Here is a 27,764-nt window from a genome sequence, read left to right as displayed (position 1 = left end):
ATCTTGCTTTCATTAGTTAGATTCTTAGAAGCGTCGTAATTACTTTATGCATAAAATATAATTTTGATTTCTCGGGAAAGATCAAAATGTAAACTAATGAGCACTTCTAAGGTAACAATAAGATTGTATATTATTTTCAATAGAGATTAGTTGTTTTGTGGTTAGTAAATGTTAATGTGTATTGAACCTTTGTTGTTGTTTTTTTTTGTGTTAAAATATTCAGTGATCAGAAATATATTGTTATGAAAACACATTACTGATCATCACAATTAAAGTATTTACTTGAAGACAAGACATGAGGATTAATTGAGCAAAGTTTTTGTATGTTATCAGAGTATCTTAATGAAATATTTGTATGTTCAACCCATTACTCCTGTAACAAAACATGTATAGAACATAAGCATTCACTCTGAAAGATTGTTCTGTGCAAACTTATGTTTGTGGTCCACAGTTGTTGCTGTTTTTATCTATGTGGCACATGCATTTTGGCTAGCTACTTACAAACGGCTCGGGATGGTCAGGTGGTTAAAGCGCTCGACCCGTAATCTGAGAGTAACGGATTCGAATCCCAAACATGATCGTCCTTTCAGCCGTGGGGACGTTATAATGTTAAGTCAATCCCGTTATTCGTTGGTAAAAGAGTAGCCCAAGAGTTGGCGGTAGGTAGCGATAACTAGCTTCCTTCCCTCTGTTCTTACACTGCTAAATTAGGGAAGGCTAGCGCAGATCTGAAAATCAACATAACAGCTATTTTGATGCACCATAATTTGTGATGACGAGAAACTCATTTGAAATAAAAATGTATTCTCAAGACGGCTGGTACGGATATTAAAATTTTAATTAAAATAAATATCGAGCATGTTTGGTGCGACAGGGATTCAGACTCGCAAACCTTGAATTACGATTCGAACACCTTAAACCACCTGACCATGCGGGGTCCATGTTTCGAGAAGAGCACCGTTTTACAATTTCGTGTGTTACCATGATGTTTTTCTGGGATCTGCTTTTAAGATGTATGGGTAAGCTTTCACTTTTGTTGATCCTCGAGAAGGCCGGTTGAAATATTTAGTTTGTTTAACTTGTCATGTTTTTATGCTTATGTCGTTACTCCGATATCATCAAAATATCAGTGGAGAATATTGTACTTCTTCTAGTAGTAATACTGCTGCTGTTCTGTTTTGCCTTTTGGTGTTGAAAGTGTACTAAAGAGTTGGAATACTATTATCATAACGGCGATTATTGAAACTGAAATTAATTTCAAACAAGGTTAGAACAATTGTACTTTGATAGAATTGTCCATGTTTGTGGAATGTAAGGTTCTTTTTAGACAGGATCTAAAAGTGTGAAAATTAAAGGGATCGCAGTTTCTCCTATGTAAATAATTTTTATTTAACTGTTTCATGTAAAAACTGAAATAAGCAATTGTTTTACCTATTATTAATAACTTACTCTAAATATAATGCGAATATATAAAATTTTACAATTTCATAGTTTTGAATTCAGTGCTGAAAAGTATAAATCATATTTACTGCTTGAAATTGCTAGAAATTACAACATTTAATTCCAGAAAAATCTGAAAATTGAGCGTAGAATTACTTAAAGCTATGTATGACAAAAAATGTAAAAATAATACAAATAAATGAAAACAGTACATTAAAAACATAACAATGCGATTATAAGTGTGGTGTATTTGTAAATGTATTATTTTTTCTACCGCTGTGGGTTGCGGGTTCTAATCCCGGTCGCACCAAACATGCTTGCCCTTTCCGCCGTGGGGTCGTTATGATTCGACGGTCAATCCTACTATTCGTTGGTAAAAGAGTAGCCCAAGAGTTGGCGGTGGGTGGTAATGACTAGCTGCCTTCCCTTTAGTCTTACACTGCTAAATTAGGGATGGCCAGCGCAGATAGCCCTCGTGTAGCTTTGCGCAAAATTCAAAAACAAACAATCTACCGCTGTGACAGCATTTTATGAGGCGTTAAGAAAGATGTACATAAGGCAATGTTTTTCTAATCGACGAACCCATGCAGCGAACGGCTCTTGAGCTTCCGATTCTAAAACTGTTAAGAGCATTCGTCTAGGACAGTGGTTCCCAACCTTTATTATGCCCCGCACGCCTAAAAAATTTTTAATATGTTTTCGCACTCCTCACAGTAATTATTTACTTGAGAATAAAGGTGAAGGTAGCCAAAACAAAATTTTATAATTAGTTTTTAATGATATATAAATAAAAACGAAACATTTGGAAAATAAAAAAAAATACAACAAACTAAAAGTTGCATAAATCCTACATGGCCTACAAAAAAAATTCATCCATGTATGAAATGAATTTTTTTAATTTGAAATGTTCAAATGTTCATAAGCCAATTTAAATTTAATGACTCTTTTGTTCCTGTTTATTTCTTACAAGTTTTTCAAAGCGTGGCACTTCTGTCTGTGCACCCAAGCGATTTCTAAATTTTGTCTTGATTGACAAAAAGGCACTAAATTTAAACTCGCATAAGTGTGTCGTCGCGCATGGGATGAGCACATTTAGTACTTTTTCACAAAGTCTTGGAAACATGTCCATTGCCGAACATCAATATTGTTCCAAAGTTTTGCTTTTAAACTGCATTTCAAGAACTCGAGTTGTGCGCAGTTCAATAAGATTTTTTTTTCATCATCCGACATGTTATCCAAATTGAAGGAGTATGGATTCATAATCCATTCTTCAGAAGTTTCCAGTTCTCCTCCAAAATATCCATCAAATGACTTTGACAATACTTGCAAATGATCCACAATTTCTTCACACACACATGGAATTAGGGACTCATCCTCACCTATCATTTCTTCGAGTGATGGAAAATTTGAAAGATTCCCTCTTTTAACTCGTCGATACCAAAGATGTACCTGTTCTTTGAAAGCATTTAACTTTTCGCAGCATTTCAATATGTTTATGTTTTTCCCTTGAAGAGATACACTCAGGTCATTCATACGAGTGAAAATATCACTCAAATAGGCTAGCATTCGGTTGAATTCTTGTGATTCTATTTCTCCGGGCAGATCATAGTCACGTCCCTTCAGAAAAGTTTTGACTTCTTCTCGCAGTTCAAAGAAGCGCGTTAAAGCTCTCTCACATGACAGCCAGTGGACTTCTGTGTGGAAAAGCAAAATTGAATGCTCACTTCCAAAATCTTCACAAACCAACTTGAAGAAGTGGTAGTTCAGAGCGCGACCCCTAATCCAGTTGATGGTCTTCACGGTAGTGTCAAGGACCTTTTTCAACTTTGGAGGCAATGTTTTGATGCATGTCGATAAAGAAAACAGTGAGTACCTTGCAAGTGCGGAATCTCTTGTTTCATCAGTGCAAAAAATCCTGATTTATTTCCTAGCATAGCATGGGCACTGTCGGTACACACAGAACCAATAATTTGGATATCTAAATCATATTTTGCAAAAAAGTCCTTCACACACTGGAAGACATTTTTCCCTTTTGTGGTTGTTTTCAGATTTTCAAAGAACAGGCGCGATGAGTTGACTGCAAGTTGCAACATCAGTTGTTTCGTCCAATTGGAGAGAGATTTTTAAGGGACTAGCCCTGATATCTGCAATAACTTGGTCCAAAATATCCGAACTCAAATCACCAATTTGGTTTTGAATAACATTATTTGATAACGGCACTAATTTAAACTTGTTTGAATCTTCTTTTCCCAGAATAATTGTTGCCATTTCTAATGCACACAGTTTTATCACCTCTTCTGCAACTGTATGGGGCTTCTTTGATTTGACTACTTTATACGTCACGTGGTAGAAAGCCATCAGCAGTGGTTTGTCAGCAGATATAAATCCTAATTTTGGAAGGGTTGCTCGAGAATCAAAGCAGGCCCTTTTATCTTTCAACGATTCAACATCATGGCTTGCAACAGCTGCTCCACCATGCCGGTTGTTGAAGGGTTTCCGCAGTTTAGATGACTTCAAACTTGCATTTGAAAGGACAGCTTCATAAAGCATGCGCTGGGGTTATTGCAGATACTCAGTTGTTCCGATGCAAGTGAAACAAACTTCACATAATCATCATTCCATTTCCTTTTATCTGACATAATGAAGTTTTTTTTGCACAAACGCAGAATCAACAATGCATTGACTATCATAGCATCAAGCATGGGTTTATATACTCTGCGAAACTTTCTAGAACATTCTCGAATATACGTCACATGACGTCATCAATTAATTCTGGATACTTCTGGAAGTTTCTCGAGTCACAATCACGTGAATACATAACATAAATAAATAATAGACACCTTAAGACCGCGTTTACGAACGCAACCTAATCAGTTGTACCGAATATTTAGGTCACGTTTACGTTTCGTGTGCTGTTTGTTTACAGTTGTACATTAAAATTTCGGTCTGCGCCGGTGACGGTAGAAACGATAGTTTATCGTAACAAGGTAAAAAGCTACGTTTGTAACAAGAAAAATAAGAAATAAAGATCAAACGTAATTTTTGAATATATAGGACAGTACCCTTAATATAAAAACAAACAAACTGAAATGTTATCTCGCACCACCTGAAACGCTATCTCACACCCCCAAGGGGTGCGAGTACCCCTGGTTGGTAACCATTGGTCTAGGATGAGACCATTATTAAAGTGAAAGATATAACTGAGAGTGTTGTTTTTGTGCTGCATTGTCAATGGCTGGTTCCTGATCTGTAGTTTCATCATCAAGCACATATTTATCTGAAATCAATTTTTGACACAATCAAATTTCTGATTAATATGAGGATATTAATCAATGACGTCTTTTGTGGTACGTGGTGAAACGCGTCACCTATCAAATGTTCGTGGCATTAGGTGTTACTTGTCTTTGACGTGTTTACGTTATTGTTATTATATGTTTGAGAATAATGTTCTAGGAGTCTAACTGGTAAAACGGTGGAATAACACCTGAAAGGATCCCCAAAATATACAAGACCTGTAATAGACTATGCAGCTCCAGCATGGATTAATGTAAGTAAAGAACAATTGAAAACCAAATTACAGTAATTACAAAATACACTACTTAGGACAGCATATTGAGTACCTAAAATCACTTCTTCAAAGTTTATGCATAAATATTCAAACATACAAACAATAGCAGATAGACTTCTATATAGTACAATAAAATATTTTGATAAAAATTGGAGAAAACATGAACTATTGTGTCACCTAGTCCTACCATTCTTACCATTAAGTATACAATTAAAGACAAATATTACAACTAAATTGAAAAATGAGATACTTAGATTGGGATGGAAGTGGACATAACAATTGTGTAATGTTCACATAAAAAACTAAGCTGTTTCGGCTTTACATGGAGAATAAAATTCCTATTTTACTGGCTTCCCCACTTCTCAAAATCTTGGTGTTTGACTAGAGTATCAGTTTTTATCATTATACCTTTTCTTTAGTTAGCTTTATAATACATATTCTATGATTATTTTGCATTAGAATAACATATTTTTGTCCTGTTCATTTTGCCAGTATAGAAGTCAGTGTTATAGATATTTTATACTCCATGTAAAGTTGAGGCATCTTATTCTGATGTGTTTATTAGCTGATCAAGTGATGTGTCTTGGTTAGTTCATTTTTTTCAAGTTCAGTAGCCAGCCCTATATAGTTTTTATTTAGCAGTGTACTTTTTATAATTAATTAGATAGTCAAAAACTGTTCTGTTGTATCAAATGGTAATAAAATTATAGTTAGTGCTATAACTAGATGAGTGCTAGATTTGTAGTAGAAAGATGATGATAAATGCAAATAATAAATTTTGGTTTTGGATATTAACCAGTTTTTGATGTTTAGATGCTATAAATATCTGAAAAGTGGTATATACACTGAAGACAAAGTGACTATGCAGGTAGCTCTTCATATTTAGCTTCCAGTGACCTGAATGTCTATTAATGTTTTTTCTACTTCACACTTAATATAGGGTCTGGCTCCTTAAAGTCACTAATTACATAATTTACAAAGCATTGGGTATTCTGCATGTTAAAATCATCTAATATTCATCTATTATTGGCTGGTAATTCCTGTTTCACCATGCACTTGAGGTTTTTAAAGAAACATTTTGTTTTGAAAGATAACCAACTTCAAGGGGTAATAACATTCTTTACACTAGAATTATGATTAAAAAAATTACATAGAATAATAATAAAATAGTTAGTTAAAGATTGTGAAGAGGGTTTTTCTCTATTAAATGATCATAAATTTATAGTTGCTGCTAGGCTTGTTGAAGAAAGATAGCTGAAAAGTGGAATATACACCAGAGACAGAGCAAATATGTCAGTTAGCTCTTTATATCTGTCTTCTGATGATTTATAGAGAAGAAAATTCAGATTACTTTTGTATTGCTTTAATATGGGTGTCTATGCCATCTGTACATACAGAGTACTAGTACACTCTCAAAACAAGAAAAAAAAATCATGCATTAATGCAACCAGTTCACCTAAGAGTCTTAAATACCTTAATGAGATCCCATCTAACTGTTTTGAAACTGAAGAGAAAATAGTTTCAGAAATCTTAACCTATTCTTGTATGACAACCTTTCCATGTCAGGTATTATCCAAGTAGTCTCTTTTGAACCTTTTCTAACAATTCACTGGCAAGGAACCCAAGACTGTATACAGTATTCCAAATGTAGTCTAGCTAATGGTTTATGTAATGAAATTATTGCCTCTAGACTTGTGTTCAGTATTTCTGTATAAACAATAGAAAATTTCATCCACCACTAGCAAACGTACACTGCTTGGATGTCTGAAGAGCTTGATCAACCAGAAGAGGATAGTATGTAATGTGAGAGAAGGTAGTTGTATTACATTTCATATATCTGTGTTGGTATTATTAACAATTCTTGCAGCAGAAATAAATTGTACTGCTTGACAGTTCAGGGTAAGTAAATAATTTTTTTTAAATATGCACTTTAAATTGTAAACAGTGACAGTAATTTGGTATTGTTTAAACCTGATATATATTTACCATTTCTGTCCAAAAATGATGTTACTTCAGACTTCAGCTTAAAAGTGGAACAGAGATATTATGAAGAAATATAATACATTTCATTAGATATAGTCAGAATAATTTTGTTACATATTGTTTAATGATTATAGATTTTACTAGAAGCACTGCAGGTGCAACTCGGAATTAAACCTGTATCACCAACATGTAACATTAGTATTGAAACTATTTCTTTTAATACACATTAAAACTAGGTCTTTTACCTATGTAATCACACCTGCAATGTAGCTATTAATAAAAATAGATAATTGTAATATTTATTAATTAACTAATTATTTTTGTTTGCCACTTTGTAATTTTCATCAGTTTTTAATTTCATCATTTTCTTAGTTGATAAAAATTGTTTCAGATTTGGTAATTGTGTAAAACATAGAAAATGCATAAAACTTGTAAAAAGAAAGTGTTTCTAATAAAGTTTTTGGTGTTAATAATTTCAGGACTTATTGCAGGATTCTTATTCACAGTGTAGGTTTTCAACAAGTTGAGTGGAAATATTGGGGTTTACAACTTTCATTATAATTGAAGTTACAGTTTATTTGAACAAGTTTGGTTTGACCATGAAAACAAAAGATCAAACATTGAATGTTCAATGATTTAGAAGCTTTAATCTTATTGCCATTGACAGTAACAGTAAAACAAACAGCTTATGATTCTAATCTGGGACTAGAATGTTAAAGTAAAATTCATATTTGCTCTGTTGGATGATTTACTATCTGTATTATATTGCTACAGACTAGTGTTAAGCAGGCAGCTTTTCTGTACAATGATAAATTAGTCTGATCAAAAATTTTGAAACCCAGTGTGTTGGTTGTGTAACACTCATGTCACAACAAGCCACATTTTACTGTGTTGTCATCATTACGATTCTCAACGACAGCACCATTTTAAACATCTTCTATCCCAAGATTTATCTGTAACATTAGACAGTGTTATTGAGTTTTTTAAAGACCATTAATTTTTTATGCTATTTAGGTTTTTTAATTTAATGATTATACCTTTTTTAATGTGATTCCCTTTTAAGAATCAAAGTAAATCTAATTCAATTCGAAATTAGAAAATGGCCGTAACATCAAATAGCTCTAAACCAGGATTGGAAAGGCCAACGTCAGGTGACTAACATTGCTGTTTGAACTACCCGTTAGTCATCCTGGCAAGTTATGATTAAAATTTTGCTACAAGTCTTTTAAAACTTTTGTTACTTTCTGAAAATGGCCATAACATCAACTAACTTGGAACCAGGACTGGTTTTTGAACTTACCTGTTAGTCTTCCTGATGAGTTATGATAATTACAGTTATGCTACAGAAAGTCCTTTAGAACTGGTATTACTGTAGTTTCTCTCTTACCACTGTAGACTAGATGTAAACATTGGTTTTAATGCTATTTATTTTTTTTTTAACTTTGTTTTACCTTAATTTCCTTTTATGGATTTTACTAAATTTACTTTAATTTTAACTTTTTACCTGATGTTTGGCACAGATAACCTAGCAGCTTTGTGTAATAAAACACCAAACCAACCAACTTAATCTTTCAGTTTTTGAGGTAACTCTAAAGAAACATCAGTAAGAAATGATATGATGTTGACCATCACACATCTTTTGTTGGGGTAAAGAAAGATAGAAACATAAAGTGGCTAATGGTATATGTAATTATGTTGATATTTGTGTATAATGTTAAAATAATAAATATACAATGTTAGAATCAATACACAATTAAAATCATTTCAGAAGTATGATTAATGTTTTGATTTGTCACACCTCATCTTTGGGAGATGTGATAGTTGACACACGTAGAGTCATTATTTTGAAATGATTTTAATGTTGTATATTTATTATTTTATTAAAAGTAGTTGTAGAAGTTTAATATAATGAGTGAGTTTTTAAAAAAAGTCAAAGAAATTGCAAAAAAGCAACCCAAAATCAAAGCTCAATTTTAATAGTATTTTAGTTAGTTCATATTTTTTCTTACAATTGTATTTTTATTTTTTTTTTGTCAAGACCTATAGGTGTTTAAACTACAAACATTCAAGTATGTACAGAAATAGATAAAAATTAAATAGAGCTGTGATTATGACCTCTTTTCATACATATTTGAGCTTGGGCATTTATATCATACAAACAATCAAATGTGTTTTTCATGGATCCTACTTATTTACTAAACAAGTAACCAACTTGGTTTCCAAAGAGTAAAGGAGGCCCAGCATGGCTAGGCAGTTAAGGCATTCAACTTGTAATCTGAGGGTCATGGGTTTGAATCCCTGTCACACCAAACATGCTGGCCCTTTCAATCCCACAATTCATTGGTAAAAGAGTAGCCCAAGAGTTGTCTTTCTTGTAGTCTAACACTTCTAAATTTGGGATGGCTGATGCAGATAGCCCTCATGTAGCTTTGGGCGAAATTAAAAAAAAACTCAAACTAAACTAAGACCAAGGACTTTTGAAGCATGCCAAATAGGTGATTATAATTTTAATAATTTTTAAGTGTTAAAAATATATTTTTATATTTATCTGCAACTTAGCTTTTACAAGATAACTAATAGAAGTATATGGTGTACTATAGTTTGCAAATGTTTTTTGGAAGTTTATTTTGAATATAGTATATGTATGACATAAATAGGTATTCTCTTTCAGTGCTGCCCTCTATATATCAAATCCTTCTATCCCCACCCCTGTTGGAAATGACTGATTCCAATTTGTCTCTTATTCAATTCATGATGTGTCAACCCTCTACCAATTAAAAGTGCTGCAACATACTGTCATGATGCAACTCTTTCTAATCCATTTTACTAGGCTTTTGCTTCTCATTTAGGCAGTACTCATATTCAGAAGTTTTTTCTTGTGATACTCTTTGCATGAATTGTGATTTTGATAGTTTAATTCCTAGAGTGAGAATTTTTCATTGTTATAATTTTTTTGCACTGAAGAAATCTTTTAATTTAAGTTCCAGTCATTTTTTTCTCACACTTGCATATTTTACATATACTCTACAATGAATTCTGAGGTTCTTGTTTTCACTTTGCATGTTATACCTATAGCACTATTTTTACAGGGAGACCTATTGTTGGATTACTGTGTTATTATCCATTGTAAGATTGATCATTATATGGGTCAACCTTCTTCTGAACTTACTCTCTAATCCTCCTGAATGTGCTGAACCTCTTTGAGCTGATGAAAGTTTTATACCTTTTTTATACTGTTGGATTTTGCCTTGTTTTTCCTAACTTTTTCAGTAGAATTAGCTAGGCCTAATGTGCCAGTTTATGAAATGATTTCTCAGGTATGTTAGGTTTTATTTTTTTCTATTCTTATTACCTCATGTTGGCTAATTTGTTTTTGTTTTTGGCTTACACACGTGGTTTCATGGTAGATGGAATTTTCTAGGTTGCAATTTGACCTAGTTCTTGGTACATTTTATGCTTTTTCTTTGGAGATTTGTTTTCAGTCATGAATCTGAGACTTTGGAATTTCTTGTGAAATTTGCGAGTCCACACTTAACCTGTTTCTCTTTGGTTGCACATTTATCAGAGTTTGGGTTATGACACACACCTATTTATACCTGACCCTGTGTCTATTGAAGGAGTTCTTCATTTTATTGTTTTATTCATTGTTGATGGGCATGTTGCCAATAGTACCAGATACTGACCAGAGGGTTCTGGTCCAGTGGGAGTTTGATTATATTGTTACACTTTTGTGACTTTTCACTACAGTGCTATATGTTCTTCAGGTTTTATCAGAGGGACTTCTCCTACTATTTCTCTCTCTGTCTTTGTTCCTGGTAATGTTTTCCTTCCCAATGACTTGGGATCTCACTACCATCCTGCATCTGTTTGAAGCAGTATAAGATTTTGTCTGTATAGGTTGTTGCACCTGTTCTTTCTCCAGTCTGTTTGTTGTCCTTGTACCAAACCAGAGACTGACAGCCTGCATTAGGTTTGTCCTGCCTCATTTTAATTTACAGTTAGCTCCATTTTACCTTGAACTTGTTTCTTCCATAAAAATTTATGTAGATGTGTGTTAGTATAATATTTATAATATATGATACTTCTATTGGCCTAATCTTGATACTTTTTAAGTTATGAGGAAAAACTACTCACAATGCAGGGATACAAACACTTTCTGTTGTAACTGTAGGAACTTTTTGACAGTTGAAACTACTACACCTTTAAATGTTTAATTTATTTCACAGCATTGTTAACTTAAAATAATTCTATATCTCTACTAATCTGGAACAGTAATGTTGCTTTTCGAGTGAAAAAGGGATTAGTTATCAGTATTTTTGAATATACAATTTTTAGGTTAGATACTCACAAGAGAAAAGAAAAAGGGCAGAATTCATAAAAGAAAAACAAAATAAACTTGTTGGATCTACTTGCTTAAACAATTAAATATTCCTTTTCCTAGCTTCTCATTGTAAACTACTTTTCTGTTGAAAATGTAAATTAAGAAGTTGTAAAAACACGTTTAAAGTAATTGTACAGTATTGTAATTAATAGAAGAAATTCCTAAGTGGTACACATAATGCAGTGTTTTCTAAATTTGTTCACTATGGAACACTTGAGCTCTAAAACTATTAATGTATACCTTTGGATTCTTATGTTAAAAGTTAAATAATAACAAAATTGTCATCAGAAGAACTTGTTTTTTTGCTTTAAAGTTCCTTTAACTATCAATTAATGGCTAAGTAGTATCAAAACTTAAAATCACTATAATTTTGTAATGGTACAAAAGATTCACAAACTCAAGACTAAGTTGTTTCCTTGAAATACTGCACTTGACTATAACTAGTAACTAACTTACAGTGAGTCATCAATTAGGCTTTGCTCATAAATGAAATATCCAATGACAAAGGATATTTGTTACCTGGCTACACAAAAGTTTCTTGCAGAACCCCTGAATATATCATATGGAATCCCAGTTTGGGAAATGCTGACATAATGTATAAGGGCCACAAACAATGAGTATTTGTAATTAAGTGATCAAGTCATTATTAGTAAAACACAGAAAATACAGAAGAGAAGCAAAAATTATTAAACAACTAACATTTTATATTTGCTTTAGACAAAATAAATATTTTTAATGCTACCAAACAGTTATCAATGTATGACTGTAAATGTATTTCAAATGTGCCATATTACTCTCTACAATTCAGTCAAGTTTTGATTGATTGCTGCTTTGTCAGTTTATCTGTCAGCCCAAACAGCCTTAATAACACTGCTAAGGTCTTGCTCCTGAGAGAATAATGCAACTGATAATATTATGATACCTTTAAACTATAAGATTGTCAGAAATTCCCAGTCATTAAGTGTCTGATATGCAGTCCACACATGTATTGATTCCCAGCATTCCCATGTACATTGACTGTAATACTGTCTTCCTGTCTGCCATTCATCAGTTTATCTACGCTTGTTTCATGTAATTTCAATTTGAAGTTACTTGTAAAGAGCACTCTCCTCCAGCTTTACTCATCCAGTTGTTGTAAGTCAAGTGTCCATTTACTTCTTTTGTTTGAAGGAGCTACACATTAGTTAAGATCATTTGTGGTACATATAATGTGTATGTTAGTGTTCTGGAGTTAAATTTGCACCCATAATTTTCCTAGGCCATAGGCATCATTTCTGCTGGCTTGTTGTGTATTATTTAACATATCTGTTTTTGTTATCAAAAATAATAGATTTAAATGGCCCTGTCAGCATTTCTATGCATCTTCTATTAAAACATTAAATTTCATCTCATTTTGTCACATGGAGTAGCTTTTACTAGCTAAACCTTTTACTTCTATACAATTATCATGGCATTTCTATCTTGAGAGCTATGAATGCAATAACTACATTACTGATAGGAATGATATTAATGCCTGTACTGTTACAGGTATTATGCTAGTTTGTTACTCTCATACTGGTTTGGTGGCAACCAGTCACTGTGTGTACTGTGAATACTTGGTTGGGAAATTCATTTTTACATAATAGAGGGAAACCAGTATTGTATTTGCAATTCTAGACCCATTTTAATGTATCTAACTATAAATCTTACACTGAGAGAAATGTTACAATAATGGTACTAATCACTTTGCATATGAATTCTTGCAATGGAAACCCTAAATTATATTCTTACTTGTACAAAAGCCCTTCAGAAATAACAGGAAACTATTGTTGAATAATTAACAAAAAATATAGAATTTATCTAAAACACTTTTGTCTGTACCTTCAAAATACACCTACTTTGTTTGAGTAGTCTCAAAGTGATTCTTTAATCACTTGGTCAAAAATGCAAGAAGAAACAAATGTTATTCTGAACAAAAGTACACATGCACTCTGAAAGAGACTTAAATAGCATTATTGAGCCTATTTACTGTATTCTGGGTTAGGAAGTAGAAACATAGTTCAGACCTTCAGTGAACAAATTTTCAACTATACTCTTCAAAACAAGAAACTCAAAAGGGATATTTTTTTTATTTTAAAGAGAAATATATATAATAACGTTATAAGCTCAGAGTATGCGATGTTGCATATGTTAAGACACTGATTGTCGGACCAAAATGACAATAAAAGTTGTGCACTTTGAAAACAGAGGAAAACATCGGATTTTTCGCCAAAATGCATGCGTGTCCAATAAATTTGTTTGAGAGATCTGCATGTTCTGCAAGTGCAACATGTGCAAAATCCCTATAAAAGTGACGGGTTCTCGGTTTCCATAGCTCAGTGTTAAGCCACCGACAAGCAATACAGTTACACCAAGACTGATTGAAGCACAACGCAACAATGCCATTGGTCGCTTGGAAGCAGGCGAATCTCGATCAGATGTTGCCAGAGCTGTGAATGTCCACCCAAGCACCATCACAAGGCTGTGGAGTCGTCACCAACAACATGGATCAACTTGTGACTGTCCACGATCTGGCAAACCTCATGTGACCACGCCTGCACAAGATCGCTACATCCAGTTACGTCACCTTCGGGATAGGACCACCACTGCAACGTCTACTGCCTCAACCATACCAGGGCTGCGTAGGATTTCCGATCAGACAGTACGCAACTGTCTACGAGATGCAGGAATCCGACCGCGACGTCCAGTCAGAGGTGTCATCCTCACCCAGCAACATTGTCAAGCACGGCTGCAGTGGACTCGGGCACATCGGGTATGGCCTCATCAATGATGGAGGCATGTTTGGTTCAGCGATGAATCACGTTTTATGTTTCGTAGGCAGGATGGAAGGACCCGTGTTTACCATTGCCGAGGTGAACATTTTGCAGCAAACTGTGTGCAGGATGTTGACAGATTTAGTGGTGGCAGCATCATGATGTGGGCTGCCATCGCCTACAATGCCAGAACAGACCTTTTGCACATTCGAGGGAATCTTACGGCTCAATGATAAGTCGACGAGATTCTTAGGCCCCATGTGCATCATGGTGAACGTCAACGACGTTTTTCAACATGACAACGCCTGCGTCCTCACACAGCCCGACTCACCACTGTCTTCTTGAGACACCACAACATCAACGTTCTTCCCTGGCCCTCCAGATCACCAGATTTAAACCCCATCAAACATCTTTGGAACGAGTTGGACCGACATTTGCAACGGCGACAACCTCAACCGCAGACTCTACCTCAGCTTGCAGCAGCTTTGCAGGCTGAGTGGACAGCCATTCCACAGGATGTGATTTGTCATCTCATCGCTTCCATGGGCAGGAGATGCCAAGCAGTTATTGATGCTCACGAGGGGCATACTCGTTATTGACGTTGAGTGACGTTAAACTTCAACTAGTGAGCGTGGACTTCGCCTTTGCAGACTTTGGATGTTCAGCAGTGAATGTGCAAAGTTTCACACATCTCATACAGAACTACCCTGAATAAACTTGTTAACAATGTGTCTCATATTTTGCCTTTTGCGTTTCTTTTTTTGAAGAGTATATTTTGACCATAAAAAGAATAAGTATATTTGGTTGCAATAAGAATTTATTTTCTTTATGTTTTACGGCAAAGTAGATAACATGTTTGCTAGAATACAAAAATAATATGTATTAATTAACATTTATTCATCATTTAATGTTTTTACATACAGACAAAATTTCACCTCTTTTGGCTGAACAAAAGATAAAAGATATTTAGTAGTAATAAACATCTTTTCTTTTGTGTTTTAAGGCCAAGTTACTGTACAAAGTTAAAATAACAAAAGAATATTTATTCACCACTTAAAACCTTTAAAACAATAACTCTAAAATGTATATATAGGCCTATTTGTAGTCTAATTTAATCATTGGACTTAATACATAAACATAACACAAGGTTTAATTGAAAAAAAAAAACTGTTAAATTTTGCTTTTCACTGCAACTCAATGTCAAAAAACTTCTGAATTAAGCTGTTTTGCTATTATATCACCAAAGTTATCAAAAGTAAAGACTAGAGGAACAAACCAACATGAATATGTAGCATTCAACATAAACATCATTGCTAGCCTAAGAACAATCAGGTAATAGTTTTGTTGTTAAGTGATGATGTGTATTATGAATAATTTTCAAAAAAGGAGGGTGAAAGCATTCTTGACAAAGTGACAAAGGGGATAAGCCTTTTATAGTTAGTGATATATATTTTGTGTGTGTGTTATAAGCAGTGGTTTCTTCTATTATTTCTAATGAGTTTTACAGAGCTTGTTTAATTTGCAAGTAACAGTACTATTGTGCATTATTAAACTGTCAAATATAAGAAAAAAATAATCACATAGGAAGTTGAAGAGTATTACATGAGTTATGTGATTTCAAAACTCATGGTAATAAATAAGGAAATTCAAATTGATAGCTTAAAAGCTCTAAATTTGAGGTAGATTTTAGTCTGTTGAGTGTTCCAAAACTTTAGCTAAGAGGTAAAATTACATGCATTATTATATAAAAGATTATGTGTGCATCTTAAGCATCTTGTACAGAAAATGATTTGGAAAATGTAAGAATAAATCTGGGAAAAGCATTACAACATTAACTGACTTTATTATATACCTTTCACTTCTGGTGGGATCCTTGTATCATATTGAATTTTTTTGCTTTTCATAATATTCAGTGTAAAGAACAACTGACCAAAAATCTATGAAGAAATCATGCAACATTATCTTGCAGTTTTAACTTCATTATTGACAGTATGTTATTAGAAGTCCTGTAATCAACAAGTTTATGAATACAAGCAATTTTGTGCATAAATAATTTAGAAAAATTTGTTAAAAATCTATTGGGAGACTTTTCTTCTGCAATAAAGACATTATATGACATTGTTGGATACTCTCACAATAGAAACCTAATTTTGATGTAAGGAGACTGTGTAGAAGATTCATGCTTATATATTCAATGAGTTGTTCTTCAACTTTCTTTTTATTTGTATTATATAAAACATTCATAAAGATGTGTATGTATAGATGTACATGAATTTCTGATTTTTGTGTTTTTGAATTTATTATTTTGCTTTTGACATTTCTGTCTAATCAATGATTTGAAGTAATTCATTGCCTTAAGCAGCAAATTCAAGAAGTAATTAAGGATTGCAGCTGCTCCATTCCTAAGATAGTTGGCAAAATGAGCTAACTTTGTGAAGTTCTATCCATGGCACTTATTACAAGAGGTAATGGTTCTAACATGAGTGGTAGGTTTAACCAGATTATGAAAATATTTGTCCACAGTGTTATAAAATAGCAGTTTGAAATGCAAATTACAGTGTAAACATATAGGTGTCTCAATAAACATATAACAAAATGTTTTTCATCTACTATCAGTGTAATATGCAAAGCACTTTTGATTCTATTCATTCGGCTGGTAATGAAGGTACTTCATATTCATTTTTTGGATATATTATGGTTATGTTCTTTCTTGGTTAGGTTTATGTATTGATAAAAAAACCAACTTTAGTAATCTTATTAATTTCTCAGATGGCATAGAGTGGTGTTGAGTATTATGCTCATTAACCTTTAATTCTGATTCAACAACTGTGATTACTTTAAAAAAAAAGTTATCTTGTAGTGTGCAGTTTTGTAAAAGAAAAGTGATGACATGTTTGAAACTGGCTAGAATAGCACAAGTATTTTTAAATATCTTGAACAGATCTGTCTTACCCCCTTCCTTTGTACTAGAAAAACTGTGATGCTTTCTCAAATTTTTTTATAATTTCTTTGTTGAACTCATAACAAAAGAAAATTACCTTCAGACAGACAACTTATTTCTCTGACCTGCTAAGAGCTATTTCCTTGCTTGCAACTGCCATGGAATTTCTTCTGGATGCCACAAGCCTTGAACAAACTTCTACTCGTACACTTATACAGTATAAGGGTGGCACATCTTTCATGCATGGTAATCCTTTGAGTACTACTAACACATAGGTTGATTTTTTTCTCAGCATTGCATGTGTTTTTTCCCGTGCTTTATGACTTTATTGTCAACTTATCCCTTTAGCTCACTTAGTAGAACACACTCTTTTTGATGTGGCAGATCTTAAATTTCACTCTGCGTCAAGGTATTTTCAACATCATAAGTAATTGAATAAACAGTTTGTCAACTGTTTAATATTTTCTAGTATCCTAAATTTATTTTCAAGTGTCTCCCTTTAAGTGATGTAAATAGTTCAAAAAGGTATTTTATGTTTCATAAATTAAAGTTTAATATACTTAAACTTGTGGTTAAGATTCAAGCAAGGGGTTGAGCTTTAGGTTGTAATTAATTTATATTCAATACAATATTTTATTATCCTAATAGTTTGTACGATATAACATAATGTGTTGGGGCAATATTGAACCTATTGATCCATCTCAGCTCTTTCATGCTTTAAACTAACTTAACTTAAACAAACAAAAACTTAAAGCTAGCCTTTATCATTTGTAGACTTAGACTTTTTCTTAAACTCGTGTAAATTTTCTGTTTCCACAGCATCCAAATGCAACCTCTTCATGAGGTCAAAGACCCTATTAGAAAAATAAAAGCCTTACTTGAAGATGTTTCCCACCCTGCCAAAATTTGTTTGTTTTCTGTAGTTCTACAATTCTCACTGTTAAATATGAAAAGATGATGCATCAACCCTATCAATTCCCTTTACAGTCTTAATACCTTTGTCAGATCCTCACTAACTCCTATATTTTTTTTTCAAGGCAAAAAAGATTTCAGCTTCTTCTCGTATGACAATGCCTCCATCTCAGGGAACATTCTAGTAACACTTCTCTGAACCCTTTCTGACAATTATGTCTTTCCTGAGATGAGAAACTCAAAACTGAACATAGTATAGTGTACAGTGACTTGTACAATGAAAGTATAACCTCTTCAGACACTTATTCAGTATTTTTGTAGGTACAACATAAAATCTTATTTGCTCTACAACTAGCAACAGCAAATTGTTTGGGTGGCTTTAGAGACTGATTGACTATCACACAATGTTCTCTTTCTTTCAAGAAATTCAGGTTATTCCATCCAAATTATACTTATAATTCAAATTATGGTAACCCACATGCATGCGTGCCATTTTTCCGCTGAAACGCGGATTTCCTCGGTTTTCAAACACCCAATGATCACCCACGAGATTCGTGTAAATTCGAGGAGAAAATATGAGCGATTTGAGGGCCGGGTAGGTGGTTTTTGAGGAGAAATCGTATTTTTTCAATGTTTATTGCAGAAAAAAAAAAATCTGACTGCCATCTTGGAGGCAGTCTTGTTTCATCTCGTTGCAGGTCTCGTGGTCTGGTATCGTGTGCATACCAGACGATAAAATATTCTCTACGCCCAAAGAAACAACAGCGATTGAAATGTTTAAAAGGAAAGATGTTCATTTTGATCCTGTAGACAAGAGAATGTGTAAGGACATTAGATCAGCAGCTTCAAAGTATACCTCAAAGCTGAGGGAGAATCAGAAGAAAAAGGCAGAAAGGCTTGAGGCCTATGGTTCTGTGAAATCTGGCCCAGCCACCTTGGCTAAAGAAAAAAGTCCATAAAGCCGAGAGGCACAGAGAGCTGCCCATTCAGAGAAGGAGAGAAAAAAGCTCGGAAGAGAGCACTGGAAACCCTTGTCTCAAAAAAAGAGGAAAGTAGCCAAGATTGATTAAAGGAAATTAAGTGATTTGAAATTTGACTGTAATTTATGCAGCAGAGCAGAAGTTGATATCAGTGACTGAAAAACATTTTATTATTATCTGCAGCATACAGTGCCAGTGGTTTATTTTAAAGCATATCATTAATTTTATTTTGAAGCAATGTCAAAGCTTTCCTTGATTTGCTCTTTCAGTTTGTATTGTGAAAGAATGAAAAATATACTGATATTGAGGTACCAGTAATTTACTGACAAGATTGTATAGATGAACAAGTTTTACTGTAGGTAGTCATGTAGAGTAATTTTAAGTAATTTGAAATTTTAATGGAATACATGCAGCAGAGCAGTAGTTGTTGATGTCAGTGACTGTACAAAATTTAATTTCTGAGGCATATCACTGATATCAGTAGTTTAATATTGAACCATATCAGTAGTTGAATTTTTAAGCAATGTCATAGCTTTCCTTCATATGTTGTTTTAGTTTGTATTGTCAATTTGTGAAAGAATGGAAAATTCATTAAGGTACCAGTAGTATAATGACAAGATTGCATAGATGAACAATTTGAACTGTAGGTAGTCATGATTAGTCAAAAGAGTAATTTTATGTGATTTGAAAATTGTATGGAATATATGCAGCAGAGAAGTAGTTATTGGCAATGACTGTAAAACATTTAATTGGCAGCATACCAGTAGTTGATGATGATTATGTTATTGATGACAAAAAGGATAGTAATGACATGATTTGTATTTGAAATATTTACTGAGTTATTTTGGCTTTATTAACTCATTACTAATATATTTTGATTTAGAAAAAAGTAAACTGAATAAATAGCAAATAAATTTCATTTATTTACTTTTTATTTTATTTGTTAATTTTAGATATTTTGATATATCTTTTAAAAAATGAATGCAAATTAAAAGAATAAATCAATCTGTTAAAAACTGTAAATGATGAAACTGATATCTCCTGCTCTATCAGTTATATTCCCCTCGGTGTGGATTCCTGAATGTGGTGAGGAGACATCCCATGGAAGGTTCTGTTCTTTCAGTTTACCTATATTGGGATCTAAACATCCACTCACATGTTTGCCATGCATGGTGACCTGTGAAGGGGAGGAGATGATCCTGGTGGTTGAGGGTCCAACCCTAACACACCAATTTGGCATTGAATTGCTGTAGATGGGCAGCCTTGGGGTGTGGCCCGTCTTGGGTCAGTCGGCTGGCCCACTTGGGCTAGGGTCAACTAAGCACCAGTGTTAGATGTTCTAAACAGGTGTAGTGGACATTGTATCTGATGTTGGTATTTGGGTATAGTGCTCACAAAACCCTGGCATTGCTGCAGTGTCCTTGTTTGACATTTTAGTGCATCCCCTCAGAGGGCTCCATGGTGGGTGGGGTCAGGGGCACCGAAATTTCCCTTTTTTTATTATGGATCCTCCAAATAAAAAGTTAAGTTGTGAAAAAACAGTACATAGGTAAACGACCATGTCTTGAAGATTCTGATCAGCAATCTTCAACATCTGTAACACCTATTGTACCTCATTTTCTTATTATACATTCTCTTTCACACAAACCTTTAGGACAAATGTCTCCCTTTTTATTCAGAAGGGACTAGAGGGACTCGCTGGCTCTCCAAAGTCAGTAGAGAAGCTTCGACCTAGTGACACATTGATGGAAACATCCACATCTCAACACAGTCAACTTCTCTTGCATTCAAAGGCAATTGGGGATATACCTATTGAGGTTACACTTCATGCTACTTTGAATTCATCACGAGGAGTTATTGTTGAGAGGGATTTGAAGAACATCCCCAAGTCAGAGATTCCAGCTGGTTTCTCCACCCAAGGAGTTTCTGCAGTGAGGCGTATCTCCACTCACAAAGATGGAATCATGATTCTGACCAATATCCTCGTCCTGACATTTACATCACCATGACCACCTTTCACACCCCTCGATGTGGATTCCTGTACGTGGTGAGGGGACCTCCCAGAGAAGGTTCTGTTCTTACAGTTTACCTCCTCTGGAATCTAAACATCCACCTGCACATTTGCCATGCATGGTAACCCATGAAGGGGAGGAGAGAATCCTGGTGGTTGAGGTGTCCAACTCCAACACACCACTTTGGCCTTGAATTCCTGTAAATGGACAGTCTTGGGGTGGCCCCCCAGGATCAATCGGCTAGTCAATTTGGGTCAGGGTCAACTGAGTACCAGCATATGACATCCACAAGGAGTGTTGTGGACATTGTGTCTGACACTGGTGTTTGGGTATAGTGCTCATGAAACCCTGGTGTCGCTGCAGTGCACTTAAGGCACTGTAGTGCATCCCCTTATAGGGCTCCATGGTGGGTGGGGTGAGTGAGCACCAAAAATTTTTCTATTTATTATGAATACTCCTAAAGCAAAAAAATAACACAACTTGAAACCATCAAGAAAAACTCGATTGCTGGAAAACGACCATGCATTGATGAATCTGTACAGCCAAACTAACCACTTGAATCTATCTCGTGATTTCTAATTTTGCATTCCTTAAGTGATAAACCTCTAGGGCAGGTGTCCCCATTTTTTATTCAGAAGGGTTTAGAAGTGCTTGCTGGATCCCCTAAATCAATAAAAAAGCTATGTTCGGGAGACATCTTAGTGGAAACATCTTCATCATAGCATTCCAAACTCCTCCTGACATCAGAGGCCTTGGGGGACATACCCATTAAAGTTATTCCTCATTCTACTTTGAATACTTCCAGAAGAGTCATAGTTGAAAGAGATTAAAGACTGTCCTCAAATCTGAGATCCTCACAGGTCTCACTAGCCAAGGTGTCACAGCAGTACGCCGAATCTTCACTCGAAAAGATGGAATTGTGGAACCAACAAATGTTCTAATACTAACACTTACTGTACCATGTCCTCCCACCACAATGAAAGCAGGATATCTGAATTGTAAGGTGTGACCTTATATTTCAAATCCTGTATGATGTTTCCATTGTCAATGATTTGGTCATTCAAAACAATCTTGCCATGGCTCCTTGACCCGTGCCTGTTGTGATGGTAAAGACCATAATGCTATTGAATGCCAACTCGAACCACATTGTATAAACTGTAATGGTACGCATTCTTCTTATTTTGCCTCTTGCTCTAAATGGGTAGAAGAAAAAGAAGTACAATGTCTCAAAACAGTTAATCTCACTTACACAGAGGCTCGAAAATTATTATTAACTATTCTGACCAGAACTTATGCTGCTATAACCCGTTCTAGTACTACAGTAGGAGTCCAAACAGACCTTACCCTATCCACTGCACAATCTTCACCAGCAAATCTTTATGAAACACTTCCCAAAATCATCACAGTTCATGAATCAGTTTCTCCTTCCATCTCTGTCCTGACCACACCTTCCAGTTATTGCCAAACTTCACCTTCTTAAAGGCAAGATGTTTCCATGGGGTCTCCCTCTCTTGATACCCCAAAAATTAAACAAACAACCTTTCTGCACCCTCAATCATTAGTATGTGTACCGATAAATTCAGACCCAACCATTCGAGCTAGAGCAGGATCCATAGAGGGTGATAGACCCACATTCAATAAAGAAAAAAACATGGTCATAAGCAGAAGGACTCTTTACCATCTTCTCTTCTGAAATAATTACACATGGTCACACTAATCCAATGCAACTGTCGAGGTTTTCAATCAAATGTGACTGACATCAAAGATCTGATTGACTTTTATCATCCCACGTCTTTCTTTGCAGGAAATATTTCTGCAGCCTACAAAAACAGTTATCATCCACCACTATTCATTATACCGGAACGACAGGCTATGTGTGGAACGGAGACATGGGGGAGTTGCATTGCTGGTTGATCAGCATGTGCCCACCTGGTCCCTGTCATTGACCACACCCTTGGAGGCTGTAGCCATCTGTGTCTCCTTGGGTTGTACCATCACTATTTGCTCTCTATATCTTACACCTGAAATGCATTATAATCAATCAGACCTCGATACCCACATTGAGCAACTGCCCACCTCTTTTTAATCATGGGAGATTTCAATGGGCATAATCCCCTCTGGGGTGGCTTCCGTATTGATATGAGAGGGTGTGCCATAAAGCATATGCTCCTGAACCACAACCTGGCTCTATTCAATACTGGCTCTTAAACATATTCTCATGCACCTAGTCAGTCATTTACAGCTATAGATCTTTTTGTCTGTTCTACTTCGCTACTAACTCACTTTTTTTGGGAGGTTGACATTAATCCACGAGGTAGTGGTCATTTTCCCATGATCTTATGAGAGATTAGCTGTGATCAGTACCACCCAACCTATGTACCTCTGTGGAAGTTAGTCCAGGCCAACTGGCCTTCTTTCACTACTCTTTCAGAACTTGATCCTGCCATCTTATGTAAATCATCTATAGATGATTGTATAGCAGCAGTAACCAATAGTATTATACAAGCTGCTACTTGATGCATCCCTTCAACCTCGACATGTTCCCTATGGCATCCCCGCCCTTGGTAGAATTCTGCCTGTTCTATAACACGGAAAACTCAGAAGCATGCTTGGGATAAATTTTGAAGATACCCCATGCTCTCAAACCGCATTGTATTTCAGCAACCCGGAGCACACGCTCAGCAAGTTTGACATAAAAGCTAGAAGGAATCTTGGATTAATTACACCTCCAGCATTTCCTCAACCACCAGCACAAAAGTTATGTGGGATAAGATCCAAAGGGTGAGTGGAAGATATATTTCTGCCCCCCTCTCTTTCTTAATATCTGATGGCCATGAAGTTGCAGATGCACAGAGCATTGCTAATACTCTTGGGGACTTCTTCTCTCATGTATTTAGCTCTTCAAACTTATCCCCTTCCTTTTTAGCCATTAAAACACAGGTGGAGCATCTGCCTCTTTCCTTTTCAACTGACCATTCCTATGACTACAATTGCCCTCTTACACTGATGGAACTCAAACTTGCTATTCATTAGTCTGGCAATACATCAGTCGGACCTGATAATATACATTATGAGATGTTATGCCACCTCTCCCAGAACTCTCTTACTATTCTCCTAGCTTTCTTTAATTGGATGTGGCAGGAAAATGTCTATTCAGATGCTAGGCAACAAGCTATCATACTCCCTATTCTGAAACCTGGGAAGGATCCAATGATTCCTTTGAATTACTGTCCCATTGCTTTGACAAGTTGGCTTAGTAAGATTTTAGAGAGGATAATCAATGCCCATCTCATTTGGTTTCTTGAATCAAACAACCTCCTCTTCCAAAGACAACGCTCTACAATAGACCATTTAATTCGTCTTGAAACATTAGTCAGAGAAGCCTTTTTGAGGTGACATCTTGTTACTGTTTTTGTTGCTTAGAAAATGCTTACGATACAACAAGGAGATATGGCATTTTATGAATGAGACCTTCACTCGTATGTATTGCATGGAAACTTACCTTTTTTCATCCAGCAATTCTTAATGAAGCGCCGATTCCAAGCTTGTGTGGTCTCAACACTTTCTTGTTTTTTTTCCCACAGGATCTTGGAGTTGAGGGATGTATTCTGAGTGTCACACTTTTCATTATAAAGATTAATGCCATCAGTGAACAACTACCTCCTATAGTTATAAACGGTCTTTTCGTTGATGATTTTTACATCTCATGTCAGTCATCAAACATGAGGTTTATTGAATGGTAGCTACAAACTGCAATCATTCAGATACTGAAGTGGACCACAGCAAATGGTTTTACACTTTCACTTTCTAAAACCATTTGTATACATTTCTGCCACAAACGGGGAATCCACCCAGATCCAGAATTCTGTCTTGATGATATTGTACTTACTGTTGTCCCTGAGGCAAAGTTCTTAGGTCTTATATTTGGTTGTAAATTAAATTTTATATCGCACATCAAACAACTTTGTATCAAATGTCTAAAAGCATTGGACATTCTCTGTGTCCTCTCTTCTACTTCTTGGGGAGCAGATCGATACTCCATGCTCAAAATTTATCATGCCCTCGTTTGATCCAAACTTGACTATGGATCTGTGGTTTATGGTTTTTCCAGAACCTCAGCACTGAAAATGTTGGATCCTGTCCATCACCAGGGGCTTCGGTTTTGCATTGGAGCTTTTCGTACTTCTCCCGTACAAAGCCTGTATGTGGAATCTCATGAACCCCCTCTATGTATTTGCTGCTTGCAACTGTCTCTAATGTATGCTTCCAAACTTTGATCCTTACCACAGCATCCTACCTGGAGTTGTGTTTTCCAATCACAATGGACCACACTTTTTAATAACAGAAAATCTGCCATTGTTCCTTTTAGTCTCCCTGTTCAGGCACAATTAGAAGATTTGGATTTATCTTTGAATGACATCGCAGTTTCTACAAATCAGCATATTCCGCCATGGCAAATTAGTACCCCCAATTGTAACCTATCTTTGAGTCATCTGAGGACAGCAGATACACCCGATTGGAAATATTGCTCTTTGTTTGCTGAACATCTTTCATATGATCCATTCATTCCTATATATACAGATGGTTACAAATTGGGTGACTCAGTGTGCTCTGCCATGGTTTGTGACAGTTTGATTTTAGCACACAGACTCCTCTCAAAAGTTTCTGTTTTTGCTGCTGAATTGTATGCCATCTCTCTTGCCCTAAATCATATGGAAATAATGCAATATACAAATTGTACAATATATACAGACTCACTCAGCTGTCTGTTGACCATGGAATCATTCCATGATAGTCACCACCCTCTTCTCATCAATATTGAAAACAAACTGGACCATCTTTCTCTTTTATTTGTCTCCATCCAATTCTTTTGGATACCAGGTCATGTTGGTATTTGTGTGAATGAGCTGGCTGACAGAGCAGTAAAGTCTATCTGTTCTGAATCTATCATTCCAGTACCCATTCCATACATGGACTATAGTCCAGTTATCAAATCCAGACTGTACACCAGATGGCAGGCAACATGGAATGAGCAATACAATAACAAGCTTTTTCAAATCAAATCTTCTCTTGGTCTTTGTCCCTCTTGCTTCTGTAAGGATCGAAGAGACGAGGTTGTTTTGGCAAGGCTATGCATTGGTCACAGTTTTTTAACCCACCACTTCATTCCTTTTATGTCTGTGTGGCACTCAGATCACAATCATCCACATTTTATTATCATGCCGTCATTACAGCCTAGAATGACGACACCATTTTAAAGATATTTGTAAGGCGGGTTTGCCCCTGACTTTGGCCCATGTTATAGGTGATACCGCCCCTCTCACTCATGTTTTTACATTTCTAAGAGCCATTGGTCTTGTACACTTAATTTAAGGTTTTTTATCGGACTATATAGTGTTTTAGCATGATTTCTTTTACACATTTTAATGTTTTAACAACATTTCTTTTACACATTTCAGGTGACTGACTGCAATTTCGATCTTGTTGCTTCAGTCTTCCTGGCAAGTCTTAATTTTATACATTTTAGTTTTTATTTTTCTTTTGAACTGAACTCAGGATTGGAAAAGCCAACTTCAGGTGACTGACTGCAAGGGTGTACTTCTTGCTTCAGTCTTCCTGGCAGTTCATAATTTTACATATTTTACTTTTTATCTTAATTGTCCTATACCTATACTGTACTACATCTTGCCTGGCACAGATAGCCTTGTGGCTTTGTGCCAATAAACATTGGATACCTATTTACCTACAAACCTACCTACCTACCCACCCGCTGATGCTCTACATGAAAGCTTTTGCTGGGCATCTAGCACTTTTGTTTCTTCCTTCACCTTCTTAGCCATCAGGCAGAGCAATCACCATTTTCCTTTATAGCTGATTGTCTATTTGACTATAATCATCACTTTACACTGGTGGAACTGAAAATGGTCCTTCATCGGTCTGGCAGTACATCTGTTGGACCAGATGATGTACACTATGAAATGCTGCACCATCTATCTCCTGCTTCTCTTGCTATTTTTCTGATTGTTTTTAACTGGATCTGGCAGGAGAATGTTTTTCCTGATGTTAGGCTGTTGTCCTACCTTTCTCTAAGGCTGGTAAAGATCCCAAGATTCATTCAAACTACCATCCAACTGCTTTGATGAGCTGTCTCTGTAAGACCTTAGAGAGGATGGTTAATGCTCGTCTTGTTTGGTTCCTTGAATCAAACAACCTCCTCTTGCCTACCTAGTGTTGGTTCCCTCTTACTGTTGCAAACAGGCTCTATGTCAACGACTTCCACATCTCATGTCAGTCGTAGAACTTGCGGTTTATTGAGCAGCAGCTACAGACTGCCATGAATCATTTACTGAAGTGGACCACAGCAAGTGGTTTTAATTTCTCTCTCTCTAAAAGTGTTTGCATGTGCTTTTTTACCATCAATGGGGTATTCCTCCTGATCTTCAACTCTGTATCGATGAAGTTGTGTTGTCTGTGATCCCTGAGACAAAGTTTTTGGGGCTTATCTTTGACTGTAAGCTGATGTTTATACCACATATCAAGCAGCTATGGGTAAAATATACAAGAGCACTGAACATCCTCTGTGTCCTCTTTTTCCCCCACTTGGGGAGCAGATCGATGTTCTGTGCTGAAGATATATCATGCTCTTATCAGATCAAAACTCGACTATGGATCACTGGTCTATGGCTCTGCCAGGACCTCGGCTTCAAAGATGCTGGACCCCATTCATCATCAAGGTCTTTGGCTCTGCACTGGGG

At 35.5% G+C, this 27,764-nt stretch overlaps 1 long non-coding RNA gene across 4 annotated transcripts in view; it reads left to right on the top strand.

Moving 5' to 3' along the window:
• The first annotated feature begins 4,643 nt into the window (after nucleotides 1–4,643).
• Nucleotides 4,644–27,764, top strand: part of LOC143253281 (uncharacterized) — a 50,243-nt gene continuing 27,122 nt past the window's right edge. For 2 of the 4 annotated variants that reach the window (XR_013029486.1, XR_013029485.1), the window contains exons 1-2: nucleotides 4,644–4,987; nucleotides 6,751–6,821. This is a non-coding gene — a long non-coding RNA (uncharacterized LOC143253281). The remainder of the gene's footprint in view (nucleotides 4,988–6,750; nucleotides 6,822–27,764) is intronic. The other 2 variants (XR_013029484.1, XR_013029487.1) reach the window with 2 other exon arrangements.

The sequence above is a fragment of the Tachypleus tridentatus genome, chromosome 6 (genome assembly GCF_004210375.1).
Source record: "Tachypleus tridentatus isolate NWPU-2018 chromosome 6, ASM421037v1, whole genome shotgun sequence".
Taxonomy (NCBI): Eukaryota; Metazoa; Arthropoda; class Merostomata; order Xiphosura; family Limulidae; genus Tachypleus; species Tachypleus tridentatus.
Note: the sequence above shows the minus strand (reverse complement) of the source record. Positions and strands in the feature narration are given on the sequence as shown.